We start from the raw sequence: 21,743 nt of genomic DNA, 5'->3' as shown, positions 1-21,743 counted from the left end.
GCACTGCATCAACTTTTAGGATTTGAAATATCTCAGGTGGAATTTCATCACATCAACTAGCTTTGTTCATAGTGAGTCTTAAATCCCACCTACTTCACACTCCAGTATGTCTGGCCTTAGGTGAGTGATCACACCATCGTGGTTATCTGGGTGATTAAGATTTTTTTTATATAATTTTTCTGCATATTCCTGCCACATCTTCTTAATATCTTCTGCTTATGTTAGGGCCATATTGTTTCTGTCCTTTATTGTGCCCATCTTTGTATGGAATGATCCCTTGATATCTCTAATTTTCTTGAAGAGATCTCTAGTCTTTCCCATTCCGTTGTTTTCATCTATATCTTTGCCTTAATAACTTAAGAAGGCTTTCTTATCTCTCCTTGCTATTCTTTGGAACTGTGCATTCAAATGGGTCTGTCTTTCCTTTTCTCCTTTGCTTTTCACATCTCTTCTTTTCTCAGCTTTTTGTAAGGCCTCCTCAGACAGCCATTTTGCCTTTTTGCATTTCTTTTCCTTTGGGATGGTTTTGCTCACTGCCTTGTGTGCAATGTTACAAACCTCTGTCCATAGTTCTTTAGGCACTCTGCCTATTAGATCTATTCACTTGAATCTATTTGTCACTTCCACTGTATAATAGTAAGGGATCTGATTTAGGTCATACCTGAATGGTCTAGTGGTTTTCCCTACTTTCTTCAATTTAAGTCTGAATTTTGCAATGAAAAGTTCATTATCTGAGCCACAGTCAGCTTCCAGTCTACTTTTTCCTGACTGTATGAGCCTCTCCTTCTTGAGAACTGTATGGCCATAATAATAATACATTTCAAAACCTTAGAAGGTGATTGTATTGGTAGTAGTGAAGTAGTGGCTAATGGAAGGTGGGGAAAGACAGATTTTGGTAAGGTGCACAAGAGGTGTCCAATATGCTCTTCTTGATCAGTTTCACATTCACTTCCTAAACATGTTGAAAACCCCGCATATATTCCTCTCCATTCTGATCATCAGTTCAATCCTCATTATTTCTTGCTTGAATTTGGGAAGAACCTATAACTGGTATTTCTGCTTTTAGTTCCGCCTTTTTAAAAATCCATTCTCCATCAGAGAATATTTCCAAGACATATTTATTTATAAGAGACAGTTGAGCACTATGAAATATTACAGACTTTGGAGTGAGATTGGTATGGATTTGAAATTTTCTTCTACTTTCCCTTTGGTTTAAGCAAATTATTGAACATCACTGCTCTTCACCTTTCTTATGTGAAAATATTTACTAAGCATAGGGTCATTGCAGACATCATAAAAATAGCTAACCTCAATATTGTTACTCTGTTTACTGTGGGAAAAACACTAAAGGATGTGTTCAGTCTGGCATCAAAATATCTCTGAGCTGGAGATTAATTATAAACATGAAAACTGACATACATGAATTATGTGATTATTCAAGATCACAAAGCTATCAAATGATAAAGCTAGGGTTCAAACAGGAATTTTAAACTCCAGAATCCATGCTTTTTAAAACCACACTGGCCAATTTCAGAGTGAGAAAGTTATGGCACTAAGAACGGAATCTAAGTTTTCTAATATTTCAAACTGTTTAGTATTATTTTCTAAAAAAGAAAAATATTTAAAATCCACTAGTTCATTGTCCAAAATACATAAAATATTGATAAATAGGAATGGCTCTTTATTATTATTATTTTTATAACCACTGTTATTTAACCTGCTGCTGCTAAGTCACTTCAGTCGTGTCCAACTCTGTGCGACCCCATAGACAGCAGCCCCCTGGGCTCCCCCGTCCCTGGGATTCTCCAGGCAAGAACACTGGAGTGGTTTGCCATTTCCTTCTCCAATGCATGAAAGTGAAGTAGCTCAGTCATGTCCGACTCTTCGAGACCCCATGGACTGCAGCCCACCAGGCTCCTCCGTCCATGGGATTTTCCAGGCAAGTGTACTGAAGTGGGGTGCCATCACCTTCTCCGGTTATTTAACCTACTGTTTAATATTTTTGTAGACTCTGATCACATACTTTGACATGTAATTAAGAAACCATCCTTATCTAGCCTTGTTTTTATATTCAGACATTCAGATCTATCTTTAGTTTTACCTTTCTCTGTCTTGCTATCTCTATGGTCTCTACCTCTATTACAGATACACATACACACAGAAAAAGATACATAAAGATGCATACAAAGTTCCTGTTGTTCAGTCACTAAGTCATATCTGACTCTGTGTGACCCCAGGGACTACAGCACTCCAGACTCGCCTGTACCTTACTATCTCCTGGCGTTTGCTCGAGTTCATGTCCCTGGAGTCGGTGATGCTGTCTAATTACATCATCCTCTGCCTCTCCCTTCCCCTTAATACATTTTTTATTCCAAAATTTGGCATTGTTTTATTGCTCTTTTTGTTTATGCTAATTCCTATGTTTGCAATAACTCGTGACCCTTTTTAAGGTTACTTTTTGGGCTTCCTTGGTGACTCAGATGGTAAAGAGTCTACCTACAATGCAGGAGACCCAGGTTCGATCCCTGGGTTGGGAAGATCCATTGAAGAATGAAATGGTTATCCTGCACTCTTCTTACCTGGAGAATCCCATGGACTGAGGGGCTTGGTGGACTATAGTTCATGGGGTCTCAAAGAGTTGGACATGACTGAGAGACTAACACTTTCACTTTTCAAGGTTGAATTATGCCTAATGTTTATGTAATATTTTTATGAAATATTTCTTCCTTCAAAGAAACTTCCCCAAACTTCACCTCATCCTTTTTGTTTCTATATTCCACTTTCATGACATATATTACTCTATCTTGCATTCTTTCATATGTCAGATTGCCCTTTTAAACAGTAAGCTTCTTGAGCTCAAAGAATATGTTTTACGTATATGTTCCTCAAGATTCATTACACAACATGTTAAAACCCACAATTATTTCTAACTAGTAAATAAACTGACATAATGAATCATTGTCTAAAATTTTCAGCAAGATATTTTAATCTGAATTTATCAACATTACCAAAAGAAAAAGAAAGAAAGGAAGAAAAGCCTTTCCCTCTATTTTGCAAGATAGCAGTTTCAAATGCTCCTTATTATATTCAGCTTCTCATCAGTTTTCCTAGTTAGAAACATAGATGGCTATACAGAGTTCAGAATATATTGGGAATAATTCAAAATTGCAGTGGTTCCTTTTGTCCAGTGCTAAACAAACCAATGGTTATATAAATTCTACTAAAATTTGACTACTTCATGGTTTACAAAGGGATGTGAGTAGAAGAAAATCCACTTTTTACTCTACGTAGAAAGTATATTTGACTGAAATATTTGATTTCATATCTTAGTTTTAAAAATTCATGGTAGAAAGAATATGTACAAACACACATATTCATGCTTAATTTTATTGTTACTTTGTCACTCCTGGGTTGAAATTCAGTAAGTAGTCTTATTTGGACAAATCAGTGCTAATATCTACAGAAAGGATGATAGAATTCAAAGATTGAATAATCTGTTATGAAGTTCTTTGTAATTACTTATATATTGATTTGGTTAAAAGTGAAACCAATCTGGGAGATGTTAGTCTTCATAATACAATTAAAATCATCATTTAAAAAGGCTTCAGATTTTTCTGAGGAATGCAACAAATATTAGGATAAAATATCATTAGAGAAGTTAACAAAAGATCGATGTTGATAAATATGCTAATTGTGTTCTAACAATTCAGAAAAAATATTACCATTGGTACTGGAATTCAAAATAAGGAATTAACTTGAAAGTATGCCATCATTAATACAAATATGTACCATCACTAAATGCCTAGACTGTGATAAAATTCTCTATGGAGTAGTAAATAAGAGCTGAAATAATTAAACAAACCTCAATATATCACAATGGACTAACTCATCAAGAGTGAATGGGAGGGAAACACATTTCTTTCTATAAGCAGAGTGATTATATATTTGACTGTGAGATCTTTTCTAAAGGGAACATTGTCTCCCTTCGATTTAATACACCAAATGGATTAATCACTATTAAAAATCCAGTTTGGAACTCCTCAGTTGGAGATATTTATGTTATTTTCTTTCTGTTTTTATTTCCCCCGTGGAGTCAGGATTGTATATGAAAAATATATAACACTCTGTTGCTGAGTAGAAATAGGGAATTCATTTTATAATTTAAAGGATCACAAAAACTTGCAAAATTAGTTTAACTGTATGAGAAAACAATTTTCATCAAAAATTAATTTAACATTCTTCAGTCTCTTTAATTAGTTATGTAGTGCACATTATTAATAAATGCAACATTTTACATTTCCAGATAAAAATTCATTTTAATATTTTAACAGCTCATTAAAAAAATTACCACTAATAAACTGATTGAACAAATTATTGCAACTTGTTCCACAATTTTATTTAAAAAGACTTCTAAATTTAGGTAAATAATTCTATAATAATAGTGGTTGGCCTAGTTAAACTCTCTCTTAATTTAATCATTAAATTTTCCTTACAAATATAAAACAAAAATTGGACAAAAGAAGTCCTATTTTTACTTGAAAATCATGTTTTGATTCTGAAAATTTTTACTATTATTTATATAAAATCTATTCCCATATTAAAAATGTAAAAGCAATTGAAACTGAAATAATTGCTAGTTTAAAATTAGGATATACTTCTAGTATCATTTCTAATTCTTATTCATAATGAATAATTGGTAATGCACAATTTATAATCTGTGTATATACAACCATAAATTTGATTTGTTCCATATACTGATGCCCAACTTAGAAAAGTAAAGTGGTTTCATTTCAGAACTGAGTATGAATTAGGATGACCTCTGAACATTCGCATATTTGTTTGAGAATCTTTGGAGTTGGTAACATACAGGGAAGCCTGGGGTGCTGCAGTCCATGGGGTTGCAATGAGTTGGACACTACTGAGAAACTGACCTGAACTGAACTGAATGTATTATGCAATGCAGATTATGTATAACATTTTCAGAAAAACTATAGCTTGTTTTCAATTATTAAAAAAAGAAAACAGAGTTAAATAAGAATATATTAGGTATAAAGCACCATAATATATGAACGCAGTTTTTCTAAAGAGTTGGCTAAAAATTTATACTTGGAATTACATTTTAAAATATGATATTCAGTTAAATAAATCTCACTAAAGTATAGAGAAGTTTAATTTTGGTTTAAAGTGCTCTAAAGATTATAAGGAAAAAAAAAAAAAACTTGCCTTGAATCAACCCACACACTCTACATGTTTTCCTCTATAACAGCTAACAAAATTTAAAGATTCAAAAGGTCATTTTATTGTCCTAATGACGATGATTCCAAGTCTCCCTCCCACTTATGTCTTTCCTCTATGGCGTTCCCCTGTGATCACAAGACTAAGACCTTCAGATGTGATTACACCACTGAAGACATCGCAACCACCACCGATTCTCAGAGAGGGAAGGAAATGTCTGGTCAGCCTGTTAAATGTGCTGCTGCCAGGATTACATGAGATTTCAGCTAGGATCCTGTTCCCCAAGCCAGGAACTGCTAAACGCAAGCGGTATCTCTATAGACCATGTCTGCTGCAGGAAAAGTCACACTCACTGATATCTTACCCTCCAACAGAAATCATTATCTTGGATATCTATCCAGATGACGATTCTAAAGAACATGCAAAGCTAAAAGGATCAGAGGAAGACCTTGCCTTCTCCTCAGTGCTCCTGTCAGAATGAGTGTTCTATACTGAAGCTAGTTAACATTACTGTTTGTTTTCCACAAAGAGCTTTCGGTTCACATCCACAGCTGCTTATCATTTTTTTAATTTAAACTTATTTATTTTAATTAGAGGCTAATTACTTTACAATATCGCATTGGTTTTGCTTATCATTTTTACCCAAATTGTGTATGGTGCTGACTGAGGAGCCTTGAACACTGGACCAATACCTGCCCAGCAGTTGAACTCACGTCACCCTTACTAAGACTAACTCCCTGGGGACTTTGGGATTGTGTCCTTTGAAGTATCCTTCCTCAATGTCACCTCAGACAACAGAAAATTTAAATAATTTTAAACCAGAGTAAAAAAGTTGAAGTGCCAATGTATATATATTTTCTTGTCAGAAGAACCCTTGTATTTGCTCCTACATTTTAAGTAAACTGTTCCAGTGGATATAGTTGAATTAACTTCTCTTCTTATTCAGTTCACTTCCTGAGCATAAAGTCCTCCCCTCACACTTTTTCTAGAATGGGCGCTCCACTGCCATGTTACACACATATACACCCAAAACAAACCAACAAAAAAAGCCACATTGGAGATTCCAGCCATGTTACACACATATACACCCAAAACAAACCAACAAAAAAAAGCCACATTGGAGATTCCAGTCAGAATAATGAGGGACCGCTTCCCAGGGACTTTAAAATGGAAACGGGTGATCATTTTCAATGTGCAGTTTTACTTTTAATGTGACAATTATTAAATATTATGATAATCTAAAATAAAAATTGTGCCTCACCATATGCCTTGATTCATTTTAGCTAACTATTACACAGTGATCAGTGTGAGTTAGAGACAGACATCATTTATATAGTTTTACTTAGCTTTGGCTCCATTTTACACGGGAAACATAACAAAGTAAGGCAGGAAAGGAAAATAATCTAGTCCAAAAATAATGAAATCAAAAGCTTAGTAGGCCATTGCCTTGGCAGACGAGGAATTATAAATTTGGAACTATATTAATCTTCTTAGTGTTTTAATGTCCATTCTATAAAACAATTTAAATAAATCAGGGGGAAAGCACCTTAAAAACCTGAGTTCTTCAAAAAAGCATAACAAATATGGGCTGAAGCAGAAGCAATTCTAAGAGGCTACTTTACAGAGATAAACACCTACAATAAGAAAAAAGTAGGATCTCAATCTAACATGACACCTCAGTGAACTAGAAAAGAAAAAAAGAAACAAAGCCCAAACTTAGAAGGAAGGAAACAGTAGAAGAGAGAGGATAGATAAAAAAGAATAAAAAATTAGTGGAAAATGTCAATGCAATGAAGATATTTTTTTTTAAAGATAAACAAAATAGGCAATCTTTAGCTAGACTTCCCAAGAAAAAAGAAAGATCACTCAAGTAAATAAAATATTGAGATCAATGAAGAAATATTACAACCTATACCACAGAAGCACTAAGGATTATAAGAGACTGCTACAAAGAATTATCTGCCAACAAATTGTACAATCCAGAAAATGGATAAATTTGTATAAATGGAAAATCTGAGCAGACCCACAACTAAGGAGATTAAATCAGTCATCAAAAAGCTCCCAACACTTCTGTGTCCCGGAAAATCCTAGGAACAAATAGTTTTACTAGTGAAATCTACCAAAATTTTAAAGAAGAGCTAGTGCCAATCCTTCTCAAAGTCTTCCATAAAATTTAAGATGAGGGTACTCTTCAAAATTAGTTTTACAAAGCTAGCATTACCCTGGTCCTAAAATCAGACAAGGAAAACTAAAAGAAAATTGCAGGCCAATATTCCTGATTAACATAGATGCAAAACTCCTCAAGAAAATCCCAGCAAACTGAATACAAAGATGCATTTTCAAAACTCACACCCGTTGATCACATGGATTCACTGCAGAGATGGGAGGATTGTTCAAATCCACATAACAATCAGTGTGATATACCATGATTGCAAACTGAAGAATAACAACCATGTGATCATCTCAATACACACAGAAAAGCATTTGAAAATTCTTTCACTATAAACCTCTTAGAAACCTGAGCATTGAGTGAACATACCTCAGCATAATAAAGTTTGTATATGACAAGCCCACAACTAACATTGTATTCAATAGTGAAAGCTGAAGGCTTTTTCTCTAAGATCAGGAACAAGATAAGGGTGCTCACTCCCACCATTTTATTTAACCAGAACTTGTTTACAGGAAAAATGAATAAAATACTTTATTCTGTTTGCAGAAGATATAGTACTGTATTCAAAAACTACAGTCCACAAAAAAAAAAAAAAAAAAAAACTGTTTGAAACATATCAATTCAGTAAAGTTGCTGGTACAAAAATCAATACACATAAATCAATTTTGTTTTTATACAATAAAAATGAACTATCAGAGAGATTATAAAAATAGTCTGATTTACAACTGAATCAAAAATAATAAAATACTTAGGAATAAATTTAAACAAGGAGGTAAAAGATCTGTGCACTGAAACTGCAAAACATTGATGAAAGAAATTGAAGGAGGCACAAACAAGTGGAAAGATATGCAATGTTGATGGATTAAAAGAATTAAAATTGTCAATATATCAATATTATCCAAAGCGATCTATAGATTCACTGCAATGCTTATCAAAATTTCAATGTTACTTTTCATAGAACTAGAATAAACAATTCTAAAACTGTATGGAATCACAAAATACCCCCAGTAGTCAAAACAATATTTGCAAAGAAGAACAAACCTGGAGGTATCACACTTCCTGATACCAAACTATATTACAAAGCTATAGTGATCAAAACAGTATGTTTTGACATTAAAAAAAATAGACCAATGGAACAGTATAGACAGCCCCAAACAAACATGTGCATCTATGGTCAGTTATGACAAAGAATCCAAGAATATACAATAGAGAAACAATGGTCTCTTTAATATAAGTTTTGAGACCATTAGAGAGCCACATGCACAAAATGAAACTGGAAGCTTATCTTACACCATGCACAAACATCAGCTGAAAATGGATTAAATACTTAAATATAAGACTTGAAACCATAAAATTCCTAGGGCGGGGGGAAACCTTAGGCAATAAATTCCTAGACTTCATTGTCTGCAATGATTTTCAGGATTTGAGACCAAAAGCAATAACAAACAAGTTGGTCTACATCAAACGAAAAGCTTCTAAACAGCAAAGAAAATCACCAGGAACATGAAAAGGTAACCTAAATAGTGGGAGAAAATATTTGCAAATCATAGATTGTAAGGGGTTAATATCCAAAATATGTAGAGCTCATACAACTCTACAGCAAAGCAAAACAAAAACACAATTAATTCAAATTAAAATTGTGCAGAGAAACTGAATAGACATTTTTCCAAGGTATAAAGATGACCAATAAGAACACACAAAAAAACTGCTCAATATCACTAATAATCAATGGAATTGAAATCGATGCTACAATGAGTTATCACCTCAGGCCAGTTAGAATGACTATCATCGAGAAGACGAGAGTTAACACATGTTAATGAGGATGTGGCCTCTTGTGCATTGTTGACAAGAATGTAAATTGGTGTAGTCACTATGGACAATAGTATGGAGATTCCTCAAGCTATTAAAAACAGAACTACCATATATTCTAGCAATCCCATGTCTAGATGTACAGTTGGCCATTGAACAGTGCTGGGGTTGTGGGTGGCAACTCCTGTGCAGTTGAAAATCCCACTATAACTTTACAATTGGCTATCACAGTTCAAGATTTGACATACACGCAAACATGGATCCTGTAGTGATGTAGTATGTATTTATGGAAAAGAGGAAAAACAATCCACATTTACAACCTGTGCAGTTCAAATTCATGTTTAAGGTTCAACTGTATGTCCCAAGGAAATGAAAACAAGATATCACAGAGATATCCATACTTGCATTTTCACTTCAGCATTAAATACTATAGTCAAGACATTGAAAGAGCCTAGTCTTCATCAATGATGAATGTATAAAAAAATATGCCACACATATACCAAATGTTTTTCAACCATTAGACACAAACAAAAGAATTCCTGCATTTGCAACAGCATGAATGGGCTTCCAGGGCATTGGGTTAGTGGCTCAGTCGTGTCTGACTCTTTGTAACCCCATGGTCTGTCCATGGAATTTTCCAGGCAAGAATATTGGAGTTGGTTTTCATTCCCTTCTCCAGGGGATCTTCCTGACCCAGGGATTGTACCAGGATCTCCTGAATTGCAGGTTGATTCTTTACTGTCTGAGCTACCAGAGACTTTCAGGGCATTATGCTAACTTAAATAAGAAATATAAGAGAAAGACAAATTTCATGGTGTCACTTATATATGGAAACTTTAAAAAATGTACACTCATGGAAACAAATAGTAGGATATTGGTTGCCAGGGGCTAGGGGAGATGGTGGAGATAGAAATAAAGAGAGGTTGGTCAAAGGGGGGAAAAAGCAGTGTGGCATTGATTAATAAAGCATTAATTTTTAATGTAAGTATGTGATTTTACTTTTTGTAAATCATAACAAGTTCATTATATTGATTATATATCTACCTTGTGGTATGGTCAATATAGTCCCCAACTAACTTTCAAAAGAATTTAGCAGATAAGACAATAAATATGATCTAATACAATTACATAAAAATACATTGGAGGGACTGATGTTGAAGCTGAAACTCCAATACTTTGGCCACCTGATGCAAAGAACTGACTCACTGGAAAAGACCCTGATGCTGGGAAAGATTGAGGGCAGGAGAAGAAGGGGACAACAGAGGATGAGATGGTTGGGTGGCATCACTGACTCAATGGACACGGGTTTGAGTGGACTCTGGGAGTTGGTGATGGACAGGGAGGCCTGGCATGCTGCAGTTCATGGGATCCCAAAGAGTCAGACATGACTGAGCAACTGAACTGAACTGAATACAATTACATTTGAGATACATAGAACAGGTTGGAGGGTGAATTCATTTCACTTAATAGATAATTAAAACCTACTGTATAAATATTAACATTATTCTGCTAGTGGTTGGGATGAAGGATGCAACAGGTCAAAGGATGCTTTTGAAATATACTAAGATTGCATTTCCTAATATCAGACAAGAGGAGATAGCTCCAAGAATTTGTTTCTAATTCTGGCATTTAAAGCCAGCTTTAGTCTTTTTTTTTTTTTTTAATTTTATTTTATTTTTAAACTTTACATAATTGTATTAGTTTTGCCAAATATCAAAATGAATCCGCCACAGGTATACATGTGTTCCCCATCCTGAACCCTCCTCCCTCCTCCCTCCCCATACCATCCCTCTGGGTCATCCCAGTGCACTAGCCCCAAGCATCCAGTAACTGGAAATAGAACTGCCTTATGATCCAGCAATCCCACTGCTAGGCATACACACTGAGGAAACCAGAAGGGAAAGAGACACGTGTACCCCAATGTTCATCGCAGCACTGTTTGTAATAGCCAGGACATGGAAGCAACCTAGATGTCCATCAGCAGATGAATGGATAAGAAAGCTATGGTACATATACACAATGGAGTATTACTCAGCCATTAAAAAGAATACATTTGAATCAGTTCTAATGAGGTGGATGAAACTGGAGCCTATTATACAGAGTGAAGTAAGCCAGAAGGAAAAACATCAATACAGTATACTAACGCATATATATGGAGTTTAGAAAGATGGTAACAATAACGCGGTGTACGAGACAGCAAAAGAGACACTGATGTATAAAGCCAGCTTTAGTCTTTTAAAATGCTAAAATGTCTGCGTGTTCGTTGACTCAGTTGCTTTGCTGGACTCTGGTGCTCAGAGGGAACAGAAGTCTTAATGGGATGCTACCAAAGTCATAATCCATAACTTGCTTTTATCAACAGACTGTCAAGATGGGAAGCATAGGCTTGAAAAACAAATGTGCTGCGTCATCATCAGAAAAGAGTTTTAGTTGCTGAACCCGAGGTTTTGCACCCCATACATTACTTCAAGGAGTTTTGTTGGCCTTTTGACCTGTCACAACCAATAAAATCTTTTCCTGTTCAGTGGTACTGGTCCAAAGCTTTTTGAGGAAATGGTATACAAGTACTACTCATATTAACATTTTATGTTTTCCTCTCAACTTCAGTGGGAAATGGGGTAAGCTACAGTGGAAGTTTGCTATATCAAATATAGCACAGACCTTCTAAGAAAAGAAAAGCATTTGACATTCTATGACCTGAAGAACTCAGGTAGAAAATTATCATCAGGTTTTTCAGCAGGAATCTAAGTAAAGCAAAGAATACACATCTATACCAACTTATTTATTTTATTGGAGCAACTTTCAACCACAGCTCTTTTAAAGCACTTAGCAGATCATATCTCAAGAAGTTCTAATTTCTCCTGTTGCTAGTAGTGAATCAAACACTAAATAACTTTCACTAACTCTCTTAAAATAGGGATGGAAACATTTTTTTTTGGTGTGTGTGGCCCAAAAGGACATAAAGGGAAAGAGTTTGAAAGAAGTTGGTCTGCCTTGGTTCTCATTTCTTCAACTTCCATTCTGGTGAAGGAAGACAAAAACTGGCCTTATGAAGTCCTGTGGGGTTTTCTGTTACATGTAGTAGAGTCTTACCATTGTTATTTATTAAATACAGGAAAACATACTATAGAGACGGATTAGAAGGACACTGATAGGAAAAAAAAAAAAAAAAGAAATTCTCATTGTCTATATAATGCAGTCCTTAAACATTCTGTAATTGTGTTTTATAGAATTACACTCATAGTTTATACACACACACACACACACACACAAAAGAATATAAAATTTATGAAGGTGGGAAGAACAACTGTCTGGATTATTGCCCTAGTCTCAGGGTTTTGCACAGGGCCAGTGCATTACAGGAGCTCAAATAATATTTATAAAATGAGAGAAAGTTTCCTATGGCATTCCTTTAAATACTTTTACATTTTGTGTTCTATTTCATTAATTTAGAACGGGGAATTGGCCTCACACTCCAGAAGCCAGTTTTCTACTTCCCTTTCATTGAAGGAGAAATTCAAGAGTCTGTTATTATAGCTACACAGAAGGTGACATCTTTCCTTAACAATGCCAAATATTGAGATGTCCAATTGTAGAATAACTCCTTGGGCAGCCTGAGTAGAGGCTTTTGTACAGTCTCAATTTTTTTTTCTTTTTTTTACCAGTCTAAATAATCACCACCGCTTCCTGGTCTTTCGGCTAAGGTGAAGTATAGATATCATCATGCATGTATCTGATTAGTCTCCTAATGTTTTGTGTGTATTCAGCACAATTGTCTGTTATGCATCTATCTGACCCTTGTTTTATTCAATTGGAGACGTATTATGGCTGTGATTATTGAGCATACTAGATCTGAAAAATTATACCTTCTTAGTTTACTTTCATAAAACAAAAATATTACTTTTATTTTATGGATTTACCCTTGCCACTTTTGTTTGTTTCTTTAAATCAGTTAACATTTATGGTTAATATTTTTCATAGAAAAGAGAAAGATACATGCATTTCTCTCAGTTTAAATAAAATAGTTTCACTTGCTGTCCAACGAAAGGTCTGATTTTCAAGGCACTTAGAATGATGTCATTCTTCCTTGACAATTAAGACTACTTCGCAGCAAAAGTCTAGTTTTAAAAAATTGAAATATAGTGAGTTTATCTTGGTATTATTGCTTTCCATGTTTCATCTGCAAGTCATCTGTTTTCTTTACAACATGTAATTATGGAACTTATTTTAAACCTGTTAATGACAACATTAGTAGGCCTTAAAGTTGAGTGTGTCGCCTAGGATAAAGTTATTGGAGAATAGGGTTTGTCGTTTTACAATGTTAGGTAACACGTTTCTTAACATTTTTGACATGTATGTATCAATGGCATGTAGACTGTAGTAACGAGAAAACCTTGCTACTGATTTATAATATTTATTACAGGTGAAGTTGAATTGTCAAAGCAGAACCAGTACTTGTATTTATTGTTATTACAAAGTACAATTTAAATATATCACTATAAACATTTAAAGAAAAAGACATAAATTCATAGAACTCCATTTTGAAGCTTCAAAAGAAGAGAGATGATATAATGGTAGATGTTGCTTCCATCCTTAATCTGGTGCAATGCTACATTTGATATATATTTTGTAGACTTTAAAAAGATAGTTTATCCTTGTCATTATCCTTGTAGCTATTAACAGAATATATGCAAAATAATATATTAAATGGTAACATATTCTCAAACTGAAGTTTCTCAGTCAAGAGATTTGAAATATCTACAGGACAATGAAAACTGGAAAAATTAAACCAAAAAAATTCAAAATTAGGAAATTAATGAGATGTAATTATTTTTTATTGAACTCTGACTTGAATTATAAACCTCAAAATGGTGAGAGAAGAAAAAAGTTTTCTTTAATTTGAAATCTAGAATGTCTCTGTTTTGAAGGAATATAAACTTCCCAAAACAACAACAAAATGCTTAATTGGTTTGAAGGTTGTGTGTGTATGTGTGGTAGATGAAGTCTTGCTCCACCTGTGTGCTTACAGATCTCTTTACCATTTTCATATTGTGGTTTTACATCCAACAGCTAACACCTGCAAGGAAAGCCAGCAATACCTGAGATTTGCATCACCCTACAAAGAGCCCTAGCACATGGCTCCCAGCCCAGAAGTAGAAACGACGCCAGCATCCCTGCCCCTAGTCCAGACTGCTCTGACATAAGACTGTCTTCAAAATGTTTTGTGGAGTTGAGCCTAAATTGCCCTTCATAGGACTTTCTTTGATGTCAAATATTTGCTTGATTTCCTCCTCGTCCTGGTCTCTCTTCACCACTCCCTTACTCTTTTTTTGCCCCCATGGCAGCACTTCCTAATAAATTATCTTCATATGTATCCTCATCTTAGGGCCTGCTTTTGGTGAGTCCTGCTTAAGGCACAGTGATGCTCATTAACCCTACCCGCACAGACTAGCCTCCTTTTGTTGGGCGATAGTTGCTGGCTCTGGGAGAGGTGATTATTGGCACTTCTGGTTGAGCATTACATTCTCGAGATTAAACCCTTTAGAGCTCTGCTGTGGTGACCATGAATGTTCCAATTAGTGACTATTCTATCAGCCTGGAAGAAATATCAATAGGCTTAGATATGCAGATGATACCACCCTTATGGCAGAAAGTGAAGAAAAACTAAAGAGCCTCTTGATGAAAGTGAGAGAGGAGAGTGAAAAAGTTGGCTTAAAGCTCACCATTCAGAAAACTAAGTTCACGGCATCCGGTCCTATCATTTCATGGCAAAGAGATGGGGAAACAGTGGGAACAGTAGAAACAGTGACAGACTTTATTTTTCTGGGCTCCAAAATCACTCCAGATGGTGATTGCAGCCATGAAATTAAAAGACACTCCTTGGAAGAAAACTTATGACCAAGCTAGCATACTAAAAAGCAGAGACATTACTTTACCAACAAAGGTCCATCTAGTCAAAGCTATGATTTTCCAGTGGTCATGTATGGATGTGAGAGTTGGACCATACAGAAAGCAGAGCACCAAAGAATTGATGCTTTTGAACTGTGGTGTTGGAGAAGACTCTTGAGAGTCCCTTGAACTGCAAGGAGAGCCAACCAGTCCATTCTAAAGGAGATCAGTCCTGGGTGTTCATTGGAAGGACTGATGGTGAAGCTGAAACTCCAGTACTTTGGCCATCTGATGCAAAGAACTGACTCATTTGAAAAGACCCTGATGCTGGGAAAGACTGAGGGAGGAAGAAGAAGGGGTCGACAGAGGATGAGATGGTTGGATGGCATCATCAACTCAATAGACATGAGTTTGAGTAAATTCCACGAGTTGGTGATGGACAGGGAGGCCTGGCGTGCTGCAGTCCATGGGGTTGCAAAGAGTCAGACACAACTGAGCAACTGAACTGAACTGATTGTGCTTATGTTCTTGACCTATATGTCAAAACTCTGTGACATAATTCATATCATGATAATGCACAGATGATATTTGGACAGGTATCTCTGAATGAGACCTAGTTCTCCAAATGAGTAGTAACTCAACTCTTGTGTCTTCATGAAACTTGGGGTATGTTCACGTATGTGTGTATATGAGAAAGCAGGAGTGGGAGAGGACCAGTGAATGAGAGTTCATTCACATTTTGTGTGCAATATTTTATTTATTTATTTTTAATTTTTATTTTATTTTTAAACTTTACATAATTGTATTAGTTTTGTCAAATATCAAAATGAATCCACCACAGGTATACATGTGTTCCCCATCCTGAACCCTCCTCCCTCCTCCCTCCCCATACCATCCCTCTGGGTCGTCCCAGTGCACTAGCCCCAAGCATCCAGTATCGTGCATCAAACCTGGACTGGCATCTCATTTCATACATGATATTTTACATGAAAACGTAAGTTCAAGAAACAACATGATAGTCCCCACTCTTTGCTTAAATGTTTACTCCATAGGGGATACAGAAAGTCTGAGTTCCATAATTCAAATGAGTGTCAAACCACCTGATTGTATATTGGAAGTGATCTGGTACCCAAAGAAAATAAGGAAATTCATACAAATTAGTGTTATTGTTGCTTAGAAATCACTTGTGGGTAGGAAGCACATGCTAGTGCTCTGAAGGGCTTGGCTGCTTGTTTCATGTGCTTTGCTTACCAGGAGTACAGCAAGGTTAATATTCAGAGGAAAGCTGTACAAGTCCTGTCTGATATTCAAGTCAAGCACAATGGCTCTGTCAGGCGTTGGAGGAAATACAGCTCCAAAATGTCTTACTTTGTTTCTCTAAAGAGTTGTTGAAACATTCAATAAATGTACACGGAATGATTCAAAGGTTTATTTGTGTTTTGTAGGCTCTGCTCCTCCAAATGCCAAGATGTCATCAAAAGCCTTTAATTTTAGTTATTCATAGAATTTCTGCGGAAGGAGCTTATTTCCAACTTCACTTTTTTTTGCTGTTTTTTTATTTTTAATTTAAATTTATTTACTTTAATTGGAGGGTAATTGCTGTACAATATTGTATTGGTTTTGCCATGCATCAGCATGAATCTTTTACTGGACGTAATTCCATTTCCATTAAGCTGTCAGTGTGCATGTTTGTCAATTTACGACACCAGTGCAGATTTAATTAAATAATCTTAAATACATGTACTTAAAAGTCAAATGAAGAAATTAAGATCCAGTTGTTCACCTGCAACTGTTTAATTTATGCTGGCTATTTAGTTGAAAGTCAATAACCGGGAAAGAAAAAGCATACTCATTTGAGATTATATTAGAAACTGTAAAGCATAATCAATTGCATGATTCACAAGTGTATCTATTTATTTAAATTTAAAGTAACAATTTTGCCCTCTTCAAATATGCTTATCAAATATATATACCATTTTAAAGTAATGTTAAAATTACTAATATTCTCATACATTTGAAAACAATAGTAAATTTAAGCTGCCAAGGGCTAAACTTATTAATGGTGCACATTTTATTGTCATGTATATAGAAATGTTTTTAAAATCACGTTTATTTTAACATCTTATTAAAGAGATAACTACAATTATGCTTTAAGCATGAGGTCTTTTACTTACATCCATATGAAAACTCTATATAAGCCTTGTGTTTAGTAATCATGCTATATAATTTAGTTGACTCTTATTTTTCATGTCTGTCATTCCTGCATATATTTGTGCCCAGTGGAAGGCATAGCAATAAGACATTTTCATTGATTACAAATTTAAGGGAAGGAGATTCTTACATTTACATGTTACTATACTAACTGTATATTTACTGTGTGACTTTGAAGAAGTTGCTTAGCTTATGGTGTCTCAGTTCCTCTACTAACAAAATACTGTAGCAGTCAGGCAGGGTAGATAATTATTTTTATTTGAAATGATTTTCTGAAATAATGGAGAAGAAACAAGGTAGTGAATACTTACAATTTAAAAAAGAACATAAAAGGGTCTTTATTATATATATGAAGCAGATCAGGGAAGTGAAACTTTGTAGAAGAAACCAAGATGTCATTTTTTGTATAGAGCATTGGAATAAGAATTTTAATTTCCTTAAGTATCAGTTGCCTCCATTGTAAATTAGGAATGATTATATATTTTTTTCCTCATAGATTTGTTTCTATGGAATAAAAATAATTACACTTTGGAATTCCTTATAATTTATAAAGTAATATATATGTACTCTTTGGATATTCCTGGTGGCTCAGTGGTAAAGAATCCTACCAATGCAAGAGACACAAGTTATGCAGGGTCGATCCCTGGGTAGGAAAGATCCCCTGGAGGAGGAAATGGCAACAACTCCAGTATTCTTGCCTGGAAAATCCCATGGCAGAGGAAACTGATGGGCTGCAATCCATGGGGTCGCAAAGTTGGACATGTGTGAGCAGCTGAGCATAGCACAGTGATGCTACTCTTTAGTATAGTATTGCTCGTGGCAATCACTGAGACCTGGACGTGCCACATTTCTATGATAAGCAATCCTTTTCAGGCCTGACCAATTTACCAAATGTATTTAATATAAATCACAGTATCTAGACTATGAAGATTCTGTCAAAAAACATGTCTACTGTTTGATGAGTTTACATATCACCTCAGGGGGCTTAGTGGTAAAGAATTCGCCTGCCAATGCAGGAGACACAGGAGACACAGGTTCGATCCCTGGGTAGGGAAGACCCCTTGAAGGAGGCAAGGGCGGACCACTCCAGTGTTCTTGCCTGGAGAATCCCATGGACAGAGGAGCCTGGAAGGTTGTAGTCCGTGGGGTCTCAAAGGGGCGGACAAGCCTGAGTGACGCAGTGACTGGGTATGCATCAGAACATGTTACTCTTCAAAGGTGGTGGTGGTGGTACAGAATCTGCCTGCCGATGTAGGAGACTTCAGACACGTGGGTTTGCTCCTGGGTTGGGGGGGTTCCCTGGATAAGGAAATGGCTCCCACTTCAGTATTCTTGCAGAGAGAGTCCCATAGGCAGGGAATCCTGGAGCATTATAGTCTGTGGGATCGCAGAGAGTTGAACACGACTTAGCGTCTGAGCACTCCGAGCTCGTAAGAGTCTTACCTGCTAGAACTATTACAGTCAAGCAGTTATGTTTTGCTATGTTTATTAAATATAAATTTTATCTTCTGACAACTTTAGCAATATAGCCAGTGTTATACTCATTGCTATCTTGTTTCAGTTAATCATATATTCCAAAATTTCAAACTTGTTTACTTAGGAAGGAAAGATAATTATTCTGAGAATAAAAGTTAGCAAAATCACAGTTAATATATTTTATTGCATTCTGATTAATTGTACTTTGTGGTTTCATAAACACAAAAAAGCAGAAAACATTAGGGCCACATCTTACATTTGCCTGTGGGATTAATTGGCATATTTGATGAGTCTTAACAACCATATTGGAGAAGGCAATGGCACCCCACTCCAGTACTCTTGCCTGGAAAATCCCATGGATGGAGGAGCCTGATAGGCGGCAGTCCATGGGGTTGCACAGAATCCGACACGACTGAGCGACTTCACTTTCACTTTTCACTTTCATGCATTGGAGAAGGAAATGGCAACCCACTCCAGTGTTCTTGCCTGGAGAATCCCAGGGACGGGGAAGCCTGGCGGGCTGCTGTCTATGGGGTCGCACAGAGTCGGACACGACTGAAGTGACTTAGCAGCAGCAGCAGCAGCAGCAGCAGCAGCAACAACCATATTTCTCTTCTGGGAGGACACAGGGAATACTGTGGGAAAACAAATCAGGAAATACTTTATGATGTTTTGTAGTTTACACTTTCTACAAGTTTTCTTTAACACATTTCCTCTTTATTCTTTTAAAGACTAGACTTATTTTTGAAAAAAAAAAGATATTATTTGTTTTGAGATTCTAATTTTCTTGATCAACTTTTTAACATTTTGACTTATTAGCAGAATTAGTAGATTAAATGTCCTTAGTGAAATTAAATTTGCGGTTCACTTTTTCATGGGTGGAGTTCATTTGCTCTAATATCTTGATTATATGTTAGTAAGAGCATTGTAGGGATTTTCAGTTAAAATGATGGATTGTATGCTGGTATCTATTTTCACAGTGTAACAAAATCCTGGAAAAAAAATGTTAAAGGGATTGTTTTAAGGAGGTGAAACTCCAGTGGTGGAGAGAACTAGAAGGCAGAGAAGAGAAACAAAGTTGCAAGCTAGAATGTAGATGGAATAGTGGTAAATGAATTAACAGAACTGGGTTATCTGACCTGAGAAATCCAAATTCTTAATCACTAGTGGTGCAAACTGAGAAAAACTCTGAATCTCATTACGGAATTCCTCGTGGCCTCAGGAATTGGAACATCAGGTCCTGCTGGGAGTTAGGGCGAACGGAAGAGATGGCTACAATGAGGAAGAGTGGTTGTAAGTAGTTTAAGAGGCAGTGTGAAGGCTAGAGATCCTTCACACTACACAGCCTAGTCATAGCCTCTTCCAGAGGGAAACCAGTTCATTTTCTGGAGGAGTTAAAAGAGTGAGACTGACCTGAGAAAAAACAGGTAAACTTGGGAGCAAGGTTATCACAAAGAAAACCTTAGTGGGTGTGGTGATTAAGTAACAAATGACACAGAATCTCTTTCAATATTTGACTCTTTGTATTTGGGCAGTCAGATCTTTTCAAGTTGGAAATTAAAAGTGGGTCAGTTTGATATTAAAATACAAAGTGTTTGCTATCAGAGTTTTTATCCTGAAATAAAGTACGTAGCTGACAAGACCCAGTCATATGCTGAAAGTTCTCAATCATCTTTTACATCCCTACCCCCTCCCAAATGTCAGGGATATTAAAAGGGGATGGAAAATGAGAAAGCCTTGTGTTTGTGTGTGTGTGTTTGAGAGAGAAAGAGACAGACAGAGAGAGAGAAGCCAATTCAGGACCACTGGTTTCCAGTCCAGGCAAAGGAACTTAGAAGTCTCTCAGTTCAGTTCAGTTCAGTCACTCAGTCGTGTCCGACTCTTTGCAACCCCATGAATTGCAGCACTCCAGGCCTCCCTGTCCATCACCAACTCCCAGAGTTCACTCAGACTCACGTCCATCGAGTCAGTGATGCCATCCAACCATCTCATCCTCTGTTGTCCCCTTCTCCTCCTGCCCACAATCCCTCCCAGCATCAGGGTCTTTTCCAGTGAGTCAACTCTTCGCATGAGGTGGCCAAAGTACTGGAGTTTCAGCTTTAGCATCAGTCCTTCCAAAGAAATCCCAGGGCTGATCTCCTTCAGAACGGACTGGTTGGCTCTCCTTGCAGGCCAAGGGACTCTCAAGAGTCTTCTCCAATACCACAATTGATGAATTGTTCAGTGCATCAATTCTTTGGTGCTCAGCCTTCTTCACAGTCCAACTCTCACATCCATACATGACCACTGGAAAAACCATAGCCTTGACTAGACGGATGTTTGCTGGCAAAGTAATGTCTCTGCTTTTGAATATGCTATCTAGGTTGGTCATAACTTTCCTTCCAAGGACTAAGTGTCTTTTAATTTCTGCCCTAAACACAAGTAATAAATTGAACAAAGTGATAAACCAACAATCCTTCTTAGAACTGTCAGAGAAGTGGAGTCACTGATTAAACTGCTGATGCCAAAATTGGAGAGACAGATGGATAAAGAGAACCTTAATTTGTGGGAGCAGAAACTCATATGCAGACCCACTGCTGGAGTTCAGTTCAGTTCAGTCACTCAGTCATGTCCGACTCTTTTCCACCCCATGAATCGCAGCACGCCAGGCCTCCCTGTGCATTACCAACTCCCGGAGTTCACTCACACTCACGTCCATCGAGTCAGTGATGCCATCCAGTCATCTCATCCTCTTTCATCCTCTTCTCCTCCTGCCCCCAATCCCTCCCAGCATCAGGGTCTTTTCCAATGAGTCAACTCTTCGCATCAGGTGGCCAAAGTTTTGGAGTTTCAGCTTCAGCATCAGTCCTTCCAATGAACACTCATGACTGATCTCCTTTAGGATGGACTGGTTGGATCTCCTTGCAGTCCAAGGGACTCTCAAGAGTCTTCTCCAATACCACAGTTCAAAAGC

Source organism: Bison bison, unplaced genomic scaffold, assembly GCF_000754665.1.
Source record: "Bison bison bison isolate TAMUID 2011002044 unplaced genomic scaffold, Bison_UMD1.0 scf7180017864533, whole genome shotgun sequence".
Classification (NCBI taxonomy): Eukaryota; Metazoa; Chordata; class Mammalia; order Artiodactyla; family Bovidae; genus Bison; species Bison bison.
Note: the sequence above shows the minus strand (reverse complement) of the source record.